Source organism: Marmota flaviventris, chromosome 12 (genome assembly GCF_047511675.1).
Source record: "Marmota flaviventris isolate mMarFla1 chromosome 12, mMarFla1.hap1, whole genome shotgun sequence".
In the NCBI taxonomy this organism is placed as follows: Eukaryota; Metazoa; Chordata; class Mammalia; order Rodentia; family Sciuridae; genus Marmota; species Marmota flaviventris.
This window is the reverse complement of record NC_092509.1, coordinates 54,539,775-54,556,436: the sequence shown is the minus strand read 5'-3', so window position 1 is coordinate 54,556,436 and position 16,662 is coordinate 54,539,775.

The following is a 16,662-nucleotide window of genomic DNA, read 5'->3' as shown; positions in this document are numbered from 1 at the left end:
GGCTGTGACTCCAGACCCTGAACTCTCTGAAGGCACCATCCAGTCACATTCTTAATGGTTCCCCTCACAAGGCCTGGGATGGGACTTTGGAGCTTCAGAATCTGCTAAATTGACGGAAAAATGAGATATTATATATAATGGAAAATCTTTTAGCACAGGGATCCTTGGAAATAGAATCATATCTGTTGCTTTGCTAAATGCCTGTTATATACCATTTGCATTATCACAAACAAACTCCAATGACATAGTAACAGGAGAACACATTTCTTCTATCAGAGATTTCTTTCAACTTTCAGGTTTTCAAGTGCTCTGATTTTCCTGTTATACTCCAGGGGTTTTGTTTGTTTGTTGATTGGTTAGTTGGTTGGTTGGCTGGTTTTCGTTTTGTTTTATTTTGTTTGGTTTATGCTGGGGGTGGATCTCAGGCCCTCCTCCTGCATGCTAGGCAGGAGCTCCAACCATTGAGCAACAGTCTCAGGCCTCAAATTTTTAATAAGTTCTCATTGAGCCATTCATGTTAGAAAAATTTTTTTTCTTCTTCCTTTTTTTTTTTAAGGACTTAAATTTTCTCCCAATTGTCTTCAGGAATTCTCCCTCTTGAGAATGCCATTTAAGTCACAAAGAGGATAACAAGTGAGTTGAATAATTGTCACCTCAAAACCTAGTCCCCTGCCTTAGCCAATTCAGGCTGCTAGGACAGATACTATACCCTGGGTGGCTTTCATAGCAAACATTTATTTCTCTTAGATCTAAAGGTTAGGAAGTTCAAGATCAGTACACCTGCATGGTTGGGTCCTGGTGAGGGCGGCAGAATGTCAACTTCTTCCTGCATCCTCACGTGCTAAGAGAGGCAGCAAGCTCGCAGGCCTACTCTTTTTTTTTTTTTTTTTTTTTTTTTGACAAGGTCTTGCTATGTTGCTCAAGCTGGTCTCAATCTGTGAATGTGACCAGAAGCTGGAAGTGGCAAGGAAGGAAAAGGGAGGAAAGAAGGATCCTCCCCTAGCACCTTTGGAGAAAGTACGGTTCTGCTATCACCTTAATTTTGGACTCCTGACCTCCAGAACTGTAAGAGAATCCACATGTTCACTTTTGAGCCCTCAAGTTTAAGGTAATTGTTATGGCAGCCTTAAGAAACTAATACACTAACCCATTGCACCAATCCACAAAATAACACCCAAACTCATTTCTTTGGCCAGCTCCTTTCCCTGTTTCCAACATATTATGCCCTATCTTCCTTTTTTATCATTTCTTTTTCCCTAGTCTTATCTGGCTTTGCTCTCTCCCACCTCCTACTTTCCAGTTCCCTTTCCATTTCCTTCTTGCTTTGCTTTCCCAGCCTCTCTCTGCCATCCTAGGGGACCTCTAGACCCCTGTGCCTCCCCCGGAAGTCCTTCATAATGAGCGCTGGATTCCTACTTCGCACTTCGCTGTGTGAGAGCTGAAACCACTCATTTGGAGCAAAAGCCAGTGAAAATAAGCAAATAGCTGGGCATCATGTCATTACTGGATCTTAGCACTTCCACCCTCTCCTCCCCCCATGTCTTCTTCGTCATTCAGGTCACCATCCCCTCCTAATACCCAGTCATTTCAGTCATTTTCTACCTGCATTTCTGTTGGTCTCCTGAGAATTCTCATTTACTGAAGCACAAAGGTCACATCGTCTTTCCCAAGCCTGGGGTGGTTCAGGGTGGCTGTGCTGGGGGAGATTACAATGTGACAGAGAGATGGGGTGGGAAAATGTCACCCCAGTTTCTACCCACCCTCAGCAGCAGGGAGGGAGCAGAGGAGAGGGAACCTGGCCAAAAGAAAATATTTCTAATAACTTCTGTCTGGTCTCTCCTCTTCCCCCTGTGGCCCATTATTTCTGTCCTTCCTGGGTTTCTGAGGTCTTTCTCACTAGGTCAGAAAAAGAGTTTAGTGAAAAAAGAATAAAATGCCCTACAGTGCATGTAAGATGTCATTAAACAAGGAATCCTCAGGTGGGGAGCTAATATGTCCACATCAGCCCTACAGCCATGAGGGGCTCTGAGCCCCCAAAACACGATTCACAAACCACCTTCCACAGTTTCATGTGTGTGCAAAATTTCTCTTTTTGTGTCCTTTAGAATGTCTTTATCAAAGAATATATATATACAATAGTTTAAAATCCAATCATATCAGAGGTTTATTTTTTAACCCCCCTGTCTCAGCCATCCCCTCCCCTCCTCAGCTGTACCTCTCTCCTCTGAGGCAGCCATTTAGAACTTTTTGAGGCATTTGCCTCCATTTTCTAAATATGCTTTCCCTGCTGTTTCTTGATTTATCCATTTGAGACATCAGCTTTTCCCTCTGTGTGGTGGTGCATGAAGATTTCGCTTTTATTCGCCATGTTTCTTGCTCACTCCCTCCTTGCAAAGATGATCACAAAAACAAGAACAAATTCGTGTTCACTGGGCTCTCACCAGGTGCCAGGAGCTGTTATATCTTGACATGGCTGCTCACCCTTTCCTCCCTCACACATGCTTCTCACTGGGTTTCCAGGACCCCACTGCCTCCTATGGGTCCTCCAGCCTCACTGGTCACAACTTCTTTGTTACCTTAGCAGCCCTTTTCCCTGGCCTCTGTGGGAGAGGACAGCCAGGGCTTGGTCCTCTGACTTTTCTCCATCTACTCTCCACCCATGTGGTCTTGTCAGTCTTTTGATTTTGAGTATCTTCCAGATGCTGACACCTCCCGGGTTCCCGTCTCCAGCCCTGGACTTCCCCTGATCACAGCCTCTCATGTTCAACTCTCTTCTTCTTTTTTTTTTTTTTTAATGTGGTGCTGAGAATCGAACCCGTGTCGCGCCCGTGCTAGGGGAGCTGAGCCACAATCCCAGCCCTCAACTCTCTTCTTGACAGCTCCACTTAGATACCTAATAGACATCTCCAATTAACAATCACCCACTAAATTCCTGAAGATCCCTAAAGCCACTCCCCCTGCAGTCTCTGTCATCCCTGCCCGTGACAGTTCTATCCTTCCAGTAGCACATCCCCAGATTTTTTAGTTGTCCTTGTTTTCCCTTTTCTCTCACCACATCCAGCCCACCAGACTATCCCACGCTTCTACTTTCAAAGCATATCCAAAATCTGACCATTTCCCAGCTGATGTCAGTACTCTGGCCTAACCCTGATCACCTCAGTGCCCAGATTTCTGTGATGCTTCCCGATCTTCCTTCTGATTGCCACCCTCTCCCTGTCCTCCGCCAGGAGTCCATTCACCACACAGCAGCCAAGGGAATGTGTAAACCAGATCATTCTTCCTCGACTCAAAATCTCACTGTGTTACCCAGGCTGGCCTCAAATTCCTGGGCTCAAGTCATCCTCCTGCCTCAGCCTCCTGTGTAGCTGGGACTCACAGGTACGAGCCACTGCACAAGGCTTCAAAAATCTTGTAATGAATGACTCCCAACGCTTCTTTGAGTGACGCTATGCATTTTCCAGGGCTGTTATAACAAGTACCACAGATGGGGTAGCTTAAATAACAGGCATTTATTGCCCCTGTTTCTAGAGCCTAGAAGTTCAAGATCATCTTAGGCCAAGATCCAAGATCAACACCATCTCAAGGTGTCATGGGTCTCTTTCCTCCTGAGAGCTGTGAGCAGGGGATCTGCCCCAGGCTTCATTCCTTGGCTTATAGATGGCCGTCTTCTTATGTCTCTTCACATCATCTTCTATGTGCTCTGTCTAGATTTCCCCTTCTTATAAGGACACCAATCATATTCAAGGACTTCAATTTAAATAATTTATTTGTATAAAAACCCTGTCTTCAAATAAATCACTGTTAGTTTTCCATTACTATTAAAAAAATTTAAAAAAACTAAGAAAATGAACTTATAAAGTTAAAAAGGTCACTTTTAGCTCATCATTTTAGAGGTTCCAGCTCCTGGTCACATGGACCCATGGCTTTTAGGCCTCTGGTGGAGATACAGGATGGCAAAGGTGGGGAGCAAATGGTGGAACAAAACTGTTTTCCTGGGAACGTAGCTCAGTAGCAGAGCACTTGTCTAGCATGTGTGAGGCTCTGGGTTCCATCCCCAGCATGGAAAAAAAAAAATCCGCCCTCATGGCCAGTAGAGAAGTAAAACAGAGGAAGAAGAAGGGACTAGGGTCCCATTCCCACCAAGAGCATGCCCACCATTACCTAGGATCTCCCACTAGGCCCCACTTCTTACAGGATACATCACCTCCCAGTGGCACCACGAGCTGGTACCACGTCCTTAATGTGTGAGCCTTTGGGGATGTTCCAGATACAAACCATGGCAGTCACGTCTGATTTAGCAGATTTAGAACATCACAAGAATCGGGAATTCTGTGGTCTGCTGATACTCTTCTTCCTTTTCCTCTCACTCTGAGCCAGCCATGCTAGCTTCCTTGCTCTTTCTGGAACACACCAGGATTCTCTCGTCTGTGGACCTTTGCACATTCTTCTCCCTGTAGCTGCTTGGTTGACCCTTCCCTTCCTTCAAATCTTTGCCCGAAGATCACCTGCTTCTTGAGGTCTATCATGGGCACAAGATTATAACCCACCACACCGTCCTGACAATCAGGATTCCCTTTGCCCTGCTCTGTGATTTCTCTTAGCATTTATACCTTCCAATATTATTTTACAATACACATATTTATATTTGTTGTTTATTGATTGTTTCCTGTTGGTAGAATACACAAGAGCAGTGAATTATTATGATCACCTACTGCAAGGCCTGGTACACCGTAGGTGCTCAATAAATATTGGTTGATTAAATTAATCAGCTTTTTACATGAATCATCTCCTTTCAGCCTCTCAACAACCTCACCAGGGGGGTGCTATTATTATGCCATTCTACCAACGAGGAAATTAAGGCACAAGGAACATACCTAATATCACACAGCATGTCACAGGAGGCAGAGCTGGACCCAGGTAACAAACAGGGCTGACATGATGGCAAATATCATTCCCTTCTGGAGCATTTGTACCAGGAGCTTTTGTGCTGTGATTACATTTTCTTTCTTGTACAGACTTTTCCATTTTTCCCCCCAATAGCACAACTGTCTCTATACTCAGCTTGTATTTTCTTCCAAGTGCTGCATTAGCTGTAACACATACTTAGCAGTGGTTGTTTTTAAGCTGTTCTTTCACATCAGGCCATCTAACCATCCCCACTTTCCCCCAAGCCTTCCGACCTCCGGCTGCAGTTGAGTTTAGCTGCTGTCTAAATCTGCTAACCACTTCTCATGGAGAATTCCCTTCTTTGCCATACTGATGTGTCTCTGCTGTTTCCTCCACCCCATGGCTTCTTCTTTCTCTTTTTTAGGGCGTGGGGTTCTGGGGAGGGAACCCAGGGCCCTGTGCAGACTAACACATGCTCTACACCCAGCTCTGCCCCAGCCCACCACAGCGTCTTCTTTCTCGATTTTCTCCTTGATTTTGCTGTAATCACTTCTCAGGAAGCTAGAGTCTGGGTGGGCATCCAATAGGAACAAACTTTTGGAAGCTCTCACATAACTGTTGCAATGTTGCACGTTCCCCTCACACAGGTGTCAGGCTCTGAAACGGCCCTGGGCTCAAAACAGCCCTGCTAACAGTTTGACAGCTTCGAACTACAAATCCTCTTAGCCAGACTTCTCCTTGCCTCAAATATAAAACTTTAAAAAGGAATGAAGACTTGATATATATTATAGCATGGATGAACCCTGAAAATCTCACCCTCAATGAAGAAAGCCAGACACAAAAGTCCATTTATATGAATCTATTTATATGAAATGTCCAGAATAGACAAATTCAGAGACAAAAAAAAAAAAAATAGGAAGGGAGAAGAACTTAATTTGGGTATGGAATTTCTTCATGGGAAGATGAAAACAGTATGTAAGTTAAAAGTAATGATTACACAACTGTGAGTATACTAGAAGCTGTTGAATTGTACTTTGAATTGTTTTTGTATGGTGCTGGGGATCAATCCAGGGCCTTGCACATGCCAGGCAAGTGCTCTGCCACTGAGCTACACCCCCATCCCTATACATTCTTAAAGGATAAATTTTATGGCATGTGAACTGTATCTATAAAGTGTTTTTTAATGTGTTAATAATAAATTTTAAATTGTGTGCTGTGACATGCCATTAAGTAATTCCCTCTCATTATTCCAACTTCAGTTAAGGTGGGCCACATACACTAACTCACAATAGAGTACTTGCAAGTTCAGCAAAAAGAAAGACATTCCTTGTTTGGGTGAATATGGAAAGAAGAGAATAGGTAGATAAGACAACATGCAGAGAAGAGATCAAGAATTAAGGAAGCAAAAAATTAGGTGCAGAAGTAGGGCTAAGATGCCAGAAGGCAGGAGTTGATGTTTTCCCTTATATCGGAGGCAGGGGGACTGCTGAAGATATTTGCTAATTTCTGCCCAGCATTTAATCTCTAGTTTTTGTTGAAACATATAGTTTTCCCAAACCCACCCATATATTTTACGAAAGTCTGTCCGACCTTTGGTTATATAGGTGGGACATTGCCTTAGATCTGAGCTTATCAGCGATGGTTCCAAGATGGACTGTCTTTTGAATCAGAATGAAGTCCAACATTGTTTTGCCATGAGTAGGGAGAAAAATACTGTGTTCTGGAGGTAGATATCCACAAGGGGAAGAAGTCAAACAATTGCCTTAGGCCATCTTGAGAATATGAGGGAAGAGGCTGCCTGAAAATGGAGTCAACTCAAAGAAACAGAACCAAGAATTGTATACAAATTATGGCATATGAACCCTGGATCAAACTGCACCTGAAGCTATACCTCTATTGTACTGTTCAGTTGTATATAAGCCAATTCATTCCTTTTTAACAGACTGAGCTTCCTTTCATCTGGAACAACAAAGATCCTATCTACAGTCAGGTGATAATGTTTGAAAGTACATAGACCGTGTAAAATACAGCTTACTATTTCCCAATTATGTTACTTGTTTCTTTGTTAGAAATTTGTAAAAAGGAGTATAAAATTTCCTTAAAATTCTTCCAGTGAAATATCTGTATATTTTATAATTAATAAAAATATACAAATTTTTCTAAACTAAAGAAATTTTGAATTGTATTTGCTCTAAATATTTTGAAACTAGAAATCTATGCTAGACAAACCCAGACTTGACCTGGTTTAACAACATTCGTATCAACACCTCCACAATCTGGTTTTGGAAAAGGCCAGGTATCATTGTTTGGGGTTTTAGTGGACTGAAAGGCACAGTAGACCAAGCTTAACACTAATCTTAACTGGCAATCTGCCCAAACTGCATTGTCTCGCATGATTCATGTACTGACCATTAGGGTCCTTCCCATCTAAGAAACCAGATTGACTCTTCATTTAATGAACTAAGTGACAAGTGTCTCTGTATCTGAAATAGAAGTTATAGCAATGGCTAAAAATGCACAGTGTTTGGATATACTAGAGACATAACCAGAACAAAGTGCTTGAGAACTGCTGAATATAAAAGGTTGTGCAAAAATCTACCAGGCAAAAGAAAATAAAGAAAGGCTGGGGTCTAGCTATATACGGGCCAGAATATCTGCTGAAATTGAATGTAGAATTTCTGAAAGTTGGAAACAATCTCCTCCTTAAAAGGAGACTAGTTAAGGGGCCAGGGCTGTGGCCCAGTGGTAGAGCACTTGCCTAGCATGTGCGAGGCACTGGGTTTGATCCCCGGCACCACATAAAAATAAAAACAAATAAATAAAGGTATTGTGTCCATCTACAACTAAAAAAATTTTTTTAAAAAAGGAGACTAGTTAAATATGGTACATTCATGCAACAGAACATTCTGCAGGGCTGGGGGTATTGTTCAGTGGTGGAATTTTTGCCAACTATGCTGAGGCCCCAGGTTCAATCCCCAGTTGATTGAACAAAAACAACAAAAAATATACAGATATTGAAATGAATGAGGTAGGTATTTATATATTTATAGATTGAACCTGTAGGATCTGTAGGTTAGTGATTAGCAACAAAAGTGTGATCTATAGATAATCATAAAGGACATAAGAATTCCAAAGAATTGGTGAGCTCAGGGGAGAAGGAACTGAATGATTGGAGGTCAAATTTAGAAGAAGAATTAATTTTTACTCAGTGAGCCACTATATCTTTTGAGTTTCATACCATGTACACTTTCATTCATGCAAAAAAGAAATTAGGTGATTTATTATTTTACATTCTTTGTGTTATGATCATTCATCTTACTTTAACTACATGACCAACAGCCTCTTTCAGATGCCCCAGCATAGAAACTAAAATTAGTTTCTGATTTTTTTTTTTTTTTTTGGGTGGTTGTTGTTATTTTGTTTTTGGTATCAGGGATTGAACCCAGGGTTGCATAACCACTGAGCTACATCCCCAGCCCTTTTTGCATTTTATTTAGAGACAGGTCTCACTGAGTTGCTTAGGGCTTCACTAAGTTGCTGAGGCTGGCTTTGAACTCCAGACCCTCTTGTCTCAGCCTCCCAAGTTGCTGGGATTACAGGCATGCACTACTGCGCCCAGCTACTTTCTGATTTTTAATGGCCACTTTTATTATGAAAAAGAAATAAACTCTCTAATATCTTGTATATTATTTTCTGTTGAAGCATGTTGAGGTTAACTAACCTTCAAGATTACATTCAGATTTGTGATTGGTTATCATTATCAATGTCATCAAAAAGAAGACATTACTTTCCTGAGAATCATGACAAAAATTTACACTTTTTCCCCCTCTCCTTTATTAGAAGTACTTACTATAATAAACTGTAAACTGACCCATGATTTCTATTCTTTTTTTTATAGAAAATCATCTTATCAGAAATTTTTGGAGATTTTTTTTTTTAAAGAGAGAGAGAGATAGAGAATTTTTAAAATTTATTTTTTAGTTTTCGGCGGACACAACATCTTTGTTTGTATGTGGTGCTAAGGATTGAACCCGGGCCACACGCATGCCAGGCGAGCGCGCTACCGCTTGAGCCACATCCCCAGCCCGATTTCTATTCTTTGTTATAAATGGTTCTCACAAAGTAGAATTCTCCCACCCCACATAACAGACAGAGGCATGAGTTAGGTCTACCAACATCTCACATGTCTGATACACCAATGTTCTCATTCATTCCTAAAATGGCTTAGAAGATGATGCATGGGGTTCTCCCAGCTCTCCAAAGGAAGCTGCAGGGCAAATTTCAAGGGCATTCAAGAAACTTCATGATCTTGCCTGGCCTCCTCAGCCAACCCTGCTCATCTGGTGTTCTTGGCTCTTTGCTTCTAGTATTTATTTATGTATGTATTTATTTATTTTGGAAATGGGGATTGAACTCAGGGGCACTCAACCACTGAGCCACATCCCCAGCCTTTTTGCATTTTATTTAGAGACAGGGTCTATTTGAGTTGCTAAGCACCTTGCCATTGCTGAGGCTGGCTTTGAACTTGCAATCCTCCTGACTCAGCCTCCTGAGCTGCTGGGATTACAGGCATGCACCACAGTGCCTGGCTGCTTCAGAATGTACTGATGGTGTCTGAGGATATATTTCATGGTAGAACTTGTGCTTAGCAAGACCCTAAGTTTGATCCCTAACACTGAAAAAGTAAATAAATAGAATAAAACTACTGATAGTTCCCTGGAAGAGGCTGAGCTGCAATTTCATTCTCAAAAATGCTTCATAGTTGCCCTAGTTCATTCTAGTTCTCCCTTATCTATTTCTCCAAGCAGGTCATGGATATGTTTGACTCTAGGATCATTCTGTTGTCAGTGTAATTGTAAGTATTGGATGGATAGGGCAGGCCCATCAAACAGATTGAAAATTATTCCAACTTTGGGAATTCTTGGATATCATAATTGAGGTTTTTGATGAGTAGCTATTCCCCAGCCTGATAGTCACTATTCCCCATTTGGGGCATATTTAAAACTAAGTTAGGGGCCGGGGATGTCACTCAGTGGTAGACCACCCGCCTAGCATGCAGGAGGCCCTGGGTTCCATCCCCAGCAATGCAGAAAACAACAACAATAACAAGGTGATGTGCTTGAATTTCTCTGTTATTTACCAGCAGAAGGAGGCCAGATTTAGTAACAACAATTGCCTAACCCTGGATATCTTTGAGAGTGTCTCAGTATTCATGGAAAGAATGAAGAAAATCAACAATTTTCCTCACAGGGCTTAGAGGCTTTTACATTATTATTTTTGAATGTCAGATAAAATCTTTGGTGGCTTTATGAGTATTAGCCACAAGAAAGGAGATAAAAAGTAAAACACCTGGTACCACGTGGCACACCATAAACAGCTGAAGAACCAGGATTTTATTTTACAGCCTTTCCATGTATTTAGTTGATAAAATATTTCTATAAGACCAGCTTTTATGCTACTTTGACAACATTGATCTTTGTGTGTATAGTTTAAAACAAAGAAAGATTTTAGCCAGATACTCAAGGTGGCTGAAAGCTTTAGAAAAATATAAAGATTTTTATATTTATGATACAAAATTTAAAAAAAAATCTAGGCACTTTTCTCTTGCCCTAGCATATTCATGTCTTTGATGCCTGCATCTGCTTGATGAAACACATGCTAGCTGGCTCTTGAGGTTTTGTGCTCAGCAGATGTGTCTGTACGTGAAACCACTTCCCATTCCCATTTCTGGAAGCTTCCTATTGGCCCTTTATAACCCAGCTTAAACATCACCTCCTACAGGGTTACATTTTGTCTTATGTGCTTGTTGTGTTAGTCAGCTTTCCATTGCTGTGACAAAATACCTGAGAAAATAAACTTAAAGGAGAAAAGACTTATTTTGGCTCACAGTTTCAGAGGCTTCAGTCCATGGTCACTTGGCTTCTTTACTTCTGGAACCTAACAGAGAGTGGTAAGGCAGAACATCATGGCAAGGAGAGTGTGATACAGCAAAGCTGCTTACTTTGTGGTGGCCAGGAGATGGGGGAGGGAGAGAGAGAATGCCCAGAGACAAAATGTGCCCTTCAAAGTGTCAGTAACCTATTTCTTTCAACTGGCCTTACCTCTGGAAGTTTCCACCACCTTCCAACAGCACCACCAGTTGGGGACCAATCCTTCAACACAAGAGTCTTTGGGAGATATTCCAGATTCAAATGATAGCAGTGCTCAGAAGCACTTTGTCCATCATTCACCCCTGGCATTGGCCATGGGAGCTACAATTTGTTGATTTCCACATCCATCTCCCTTACCAAACAGAAAGTCCTGGGAGGGAGGCACCATGGATTAGTCTCCAAGCCCTGATACATAGCTTAGTGTGCCTCTTCAAGAAAGGAACCTAACAGGGAATGAATAAATTATAAGAATGAAAGGATGAATGAGGCGCAGGTTAAAACTGGCAATCAGCTGATCTAGGGGAAGATGATCCCAAGCTCACCTGGTTCCCCAGCACACATCTCAACCCAAGAGCACTCCCAGCATCTCTCATGATAATTGCCTTTCAGAGGTAACAGCCACTCTAATCCAGGAGGGCACATGCCTCTTTCCCTATTGCTAAAGAGTGGACAACAATTTAAAATAATAATAATAATAATAATAATAATAATAATTTATTTATTTAAATTGATTGAAACAATATCTTTTATACACTTTTTAAGAACTAAAAAACTCCGTTGGAATATAAAGAAGTAAAATGAGCAATAATGATAGTACAAAGGCCTGATGAAGAGAGAGAGAGAAGGACATATAATGTTCTTAATGATAAATAGGAAAAATTTTAAACATAAACAGTGAAAATTACAGTTAAAGGCTATTGACAGATACTAAATTTCATCTATCTTAAGCAACTTATTACAACATTTTTAATATAAAGTTATTTGAAATTAAAGAAAGAAAGAAGGAAGGAAGGAAAGAAAGAAAGATAGATTCTAACATACTTCACCAAACAAGCAGGCAGCTATTCAAGCACCAGTGGGTTTCCTCATGAACAAGTCTTCAATCCTGACATGAATAAATAGAGGAAAAAATGGGGTTTCCACAGGGAAGTCACATGGGAAGGAATTGAGGGAGGACCTAGGAAGATAGTTGTTAAAAAAGAACCCTGGCATGCATACCAGAGAGTACCTTGGTATCAAAGACCAAACAGTGGCGGTATTAAAAACCTTACAGCTTCTCTTGGATGTTTTTTAAAACATCCTTCTACGTTTCCACTTCAATGAAAAATAAAATGTACCCAGTGAAAAATCCATTTTGTTTTATTTCCAGAATGAAAATAAAATACCCTGAATGATGTCATGGTGTACCAATGTTGTCCTAACAACAATGACAATCACCACACTGGGACCCCGGAGTCAGGCAGATCTGGGTTGGGATCCTTACTTCATTACTTCCTAGTACCACGCCCTTAATCTCTTTGCATGTCATCTTTTTCAGCTGTAAGCTAGGGATAATTACAACCAATTGTAAAGGTTTTATAAAGATTAAATGAGATAATAAATGTGCAATGACTGTTAGGTATTCATGTTATAATATTATTACTTTAATATATTTCCAAAATTCTCATATTCAAACACATCAGTGGCCATATATATTCATAAATGGAAAATTGATTTTACATTAGAAGTTACCATGTTGTCTGTGGCCTAAATAAAGGACTGACATGTCCTTCTATTGCATTCCGGGCAGTAACCATAACTTCAATTTTTTTTTCCTTTTTCTTTTTTCTCTTTTGGTACTGGGGATTGAATCAACCCAGGGGTGCTTAACCACTGAGCCACATCTCCAGCCCTTTTCTAAAAAATATTTCATTTATGGACAGGGTCTCACTGAGTTGCTTAGGGCCTTGCTAAGTTGCTGAGGCTGGCTTTGAACTTGTGATCCTCCTGTCAGCCTCCTGAGCCACTGGAATTACAGGTGTGTTCCACTGCACCCTGCCCATTCTTCAATTTTTATATTTCCCACAGTGCTTAGCTCAGTGCAGAGCAAATAGTGGGGGTCTTATAAAATGCTGAGTTGGATATTTGTTGGATTGAATAATGCAAAGATACAGTCCACATAGTAGACATAATCTGTGGCCAACAATCTCCCTATTAATTGAGTTATTAAGATCACTGGATATGACTCTGAGATAAATTCTTAATAGCTTTTCTCAGCATCTTTATGGAGGAGAACCTGGAAACCTCATAAAATTGTCATTTTAGGCTGACTTATTACACTGGCTCGCCTGTAAGACACTGTGATGAGTTTTCGAGAGAAAAAAATTCACAGGAAAAATGTAATCTTGGAAGAACAGGAGAATGAGCATATATAATCTTTAAGGACTAAGGTAAAATATAACTTATTTTTCATAATATAAGATTTTATTGTTAAAATCAGACCCCAAAAAAAAGTATTAAGAAGGATTGGAGAATGATTGTTGAATGTGTTCAGAACTTCAATGAGGAATGATAAAGTTCTGGAGATGGATGGTGGTGATGGTTGCACAACAATCAGTTCAGTTACAAAATGGTTAAAAGAGTAAGTTTTATGTTAGGCATATTCTACGATAGTCAATAAAAAGTAAAAAGATGTTTAAAAGTCATACACTTTCACACCTCTTCCTAGACATTACAAACACATATACATAGTAAAAATGTCAATAAACGTTCTCACTCATTTGTACATACTTCTTTAAAATTCTAATAATCTTGGGAGCTAGGGATGTAGCTCAGTGGTAGAGTGCTTGCCTAGCATGCATAAGGCCCTGTGTTGAATCCCCAGCACCCCCCTGCCAAAAAAAAGAAAGAAAGAAAAATCCAAAATTCCAATAATCTTAAAGGTGACCTTAAGTAAATTAAGTAAAGAAGTATGGATCATCCATACCAAAAACAAAAAAGGTAACAGGGCTGGAGTTGTGGCTCAGTGGCAGAGTGCTTGCCTTGTATGTGTTATGAACTGGGTTAGATCCTCATAAAAATAAATAAACAAAATAAAGATATTATGTCCCTATAACTAAAAAATAAAAAAGATATTAAAAAAAAGGTAACATCTTCCATATTGGCTGACATTGACCCACAGATAACAGGACTCTTCAAAGTCCTGGGTCTTTGAGCTGTATTCTTTCAAATGGGCTCAGTTACTTTGTTTTTTAAATAGAAAATTTCAAAGTCAGTAGAAAAAGCCTGTCTTTTGAGAAAGTGACAAGAAGATAGACAAAGAAATACTTCCAAGAGGAAATCAAGAGCTGAAATCCATAAGTAACATGAAGTAAAAGATATCTAAGGTGCCTTCATTAGTCTATTCATCTCTGTAGTCCTAGTAAAGTCCAAGGACACAGTAAACAAAGTATTCTTTGATGCCTTGTGTGTGTGTGTGTGAATGACTTGTGGAAGATTGGGGCAGGGCAAGTGGGGAGGAAGGAGCCATATTTTTCTTTTAGAATTACTTTGTCCTGTGGTCAGCAGGTAGACAGTGGCTGGGGCATACTGCTGTCTCTGCAGGACACCAAACTCATCCATGTGCACTTGGTGGTCTTGATTCAGTGCAGTAACAAACACCATAGACTTAGATAAAGAAAGAAGTATCCCTGCTGTCTTTTTTATGCCTTTGTTGCTCTTTCCCATTAACCCGATTACCAAAACCAAATTATGAAGTCAATCTTTTTTTTTTTTTGAAATTTGAAAAACAGTGCACATTTATTTCTGCTCTAATAGTGTAATAAGGGACTTACACATCATTTTTCTTAAGGTGTGAATTCCAGTTTCTTTTTTTTATTAGTTGCTCAAAACATTACAATGATCTTGACATATCATACATTTGATTCAAATGGGGTACGTAATCTTATTTTTCCACGTGTACAGATTGCAGGATCACATTGGTCATACAGCCACGTTTATACATACAGCCATACTAGTGTCTATTGTATTCTGCTACCCTTCCTATCCCCCCCCTTCCCCTCCCCTCCCCCCTCCCCTCCTATCACCTCTTTCTACCCAATCTACTGTGACACATTTCTCCCTCTTTTTTCTTCCCCTTCACACCATCTTATATGTAATTTTGCATAACAATGAGGGTCTCCTACCATCTTCCGTGCAATTCCCCTTCTCTCTCCCATTCCCACGCACCTCTGCACCTCTCGTCCCTATTTAATGGTAATCTTCTTTTCATGCTCTTCCTCCCTGCTCTGTTTTGAGTCACCCCCCTTATATCAAAGAGAGGTCTTTGTTCTGCTAGCATATATTTACTACTAAATTCAGTATTCTGATGGGGAAGCTAGGTTTTTACAAGTTTGCACATGCAGTTGTGTTTTTACTAATGGAGATAAGTATTCCTTTCTCAACTCTCTGTGAATAGCACAGTACAGCATACCTGGGTAGAATTTCTTCCCAGTAAGGAATTTTTTCCCCTCCTGTTTTATGGAGGCTAAGTTCACATTCAAACCTAGCAAACTCTCTGGTTGTTGATGTCAACTCAGTAGCCCTTTAAGTAGAAAAGATGGCAGGGATCCTGAGGGTGAATCAGCCACGGACACTTTTTCTTATTGTCCTTTTGGGGCTGCAGAAACACTGACCAGCATGACCAAGAGGTGTCCTTTAAACATGCCCCAAATTACAGAGCATGAAGAGCTTTTAGGGAATTTTCTTATTTTAGTCATCTCTGCATAAAGGGGGAAGAAACAATGGACAGACTATTCTTTAATTTAGGACTTACCTCTGGCCCTTAGAGAAGCCCTGTGCAGATGAAAAGCCATCAAATATTAAGTGAGCTTTTGCTAGGACCCAGAACATGGTCCATCAATGCTCCTATTTCCTTCCCACCCAGCAGAATATGCCAAAAAAAAAAAATCAAAATTGAGTCCTATTTTATAAGTCTCATTCCTCAGTATTTGTGTATATGGTATTAAAATAAAGTCAAATTTTAATATTAATCAACTTCAATCCAATTTTTAGAGGTTAATGAAGACATCACTCCATGCTGGGCAATGGGGTCATGAATTAAAGGTTAAAAAATGAGGGCCTGGGGGGTGTGCTGGGGTTGTAGCCCAGCAGTAGAGCATTCGCCTAGCACATTCGAGGCGCTGGATTTGATCCTCAGCCCCACATAAAAATAAAGGTTAAAAAAATAAAAATTAAATTTAAAAAAATGAAGGACTCAAAGCTTAAAAGGGAAGTCAGAAAAAAAGCAATACTAATTATCCAACAAGATAATGTCTGCTATAAAAAGGCATATATATTTTTAAAAAGATACAACAAGCTATGGTAAGACAAGAAGAAATATCTATTTGGATTAGAAGGAGGGAGAATGGACCACTGCTGGGCTGAGTCCAGAAGCATGAGGCATTTCGTCTTAGTGGTTCATGCCTACTACAGACTTTGGAGCAAAGAGTTTTGGGAAGCAAATAGTTTTGGGTATCAAGCATGACCCAGCTGCTGGCTAGCTTTGTGTCTCTCTGAAACTCACTTTTCACTTAACCACTCTGAGCCTTGATTTCCTTCCTTACTTGTAGAATGGAGATAATTTCCTTAGCTGTCAATTCACGTGTTATTGTATGAGTTACACTAAATAAAGTAACATACATGAATGGCCCTCCTGGTAGCAGGTGCCTGATACATGCAACCAGTATTATCAGTTAATCTAAAAGAGAAGGGTGATGCGGAAGAAAGAGTGATATATACATAGGCATGGAGGCATGAGAGTGTATGTCCTCCTTAGGAAAAACCTGAGAGCCCTGTGTGAGTGGAGGGAAATATTTGCAGGGAGAGG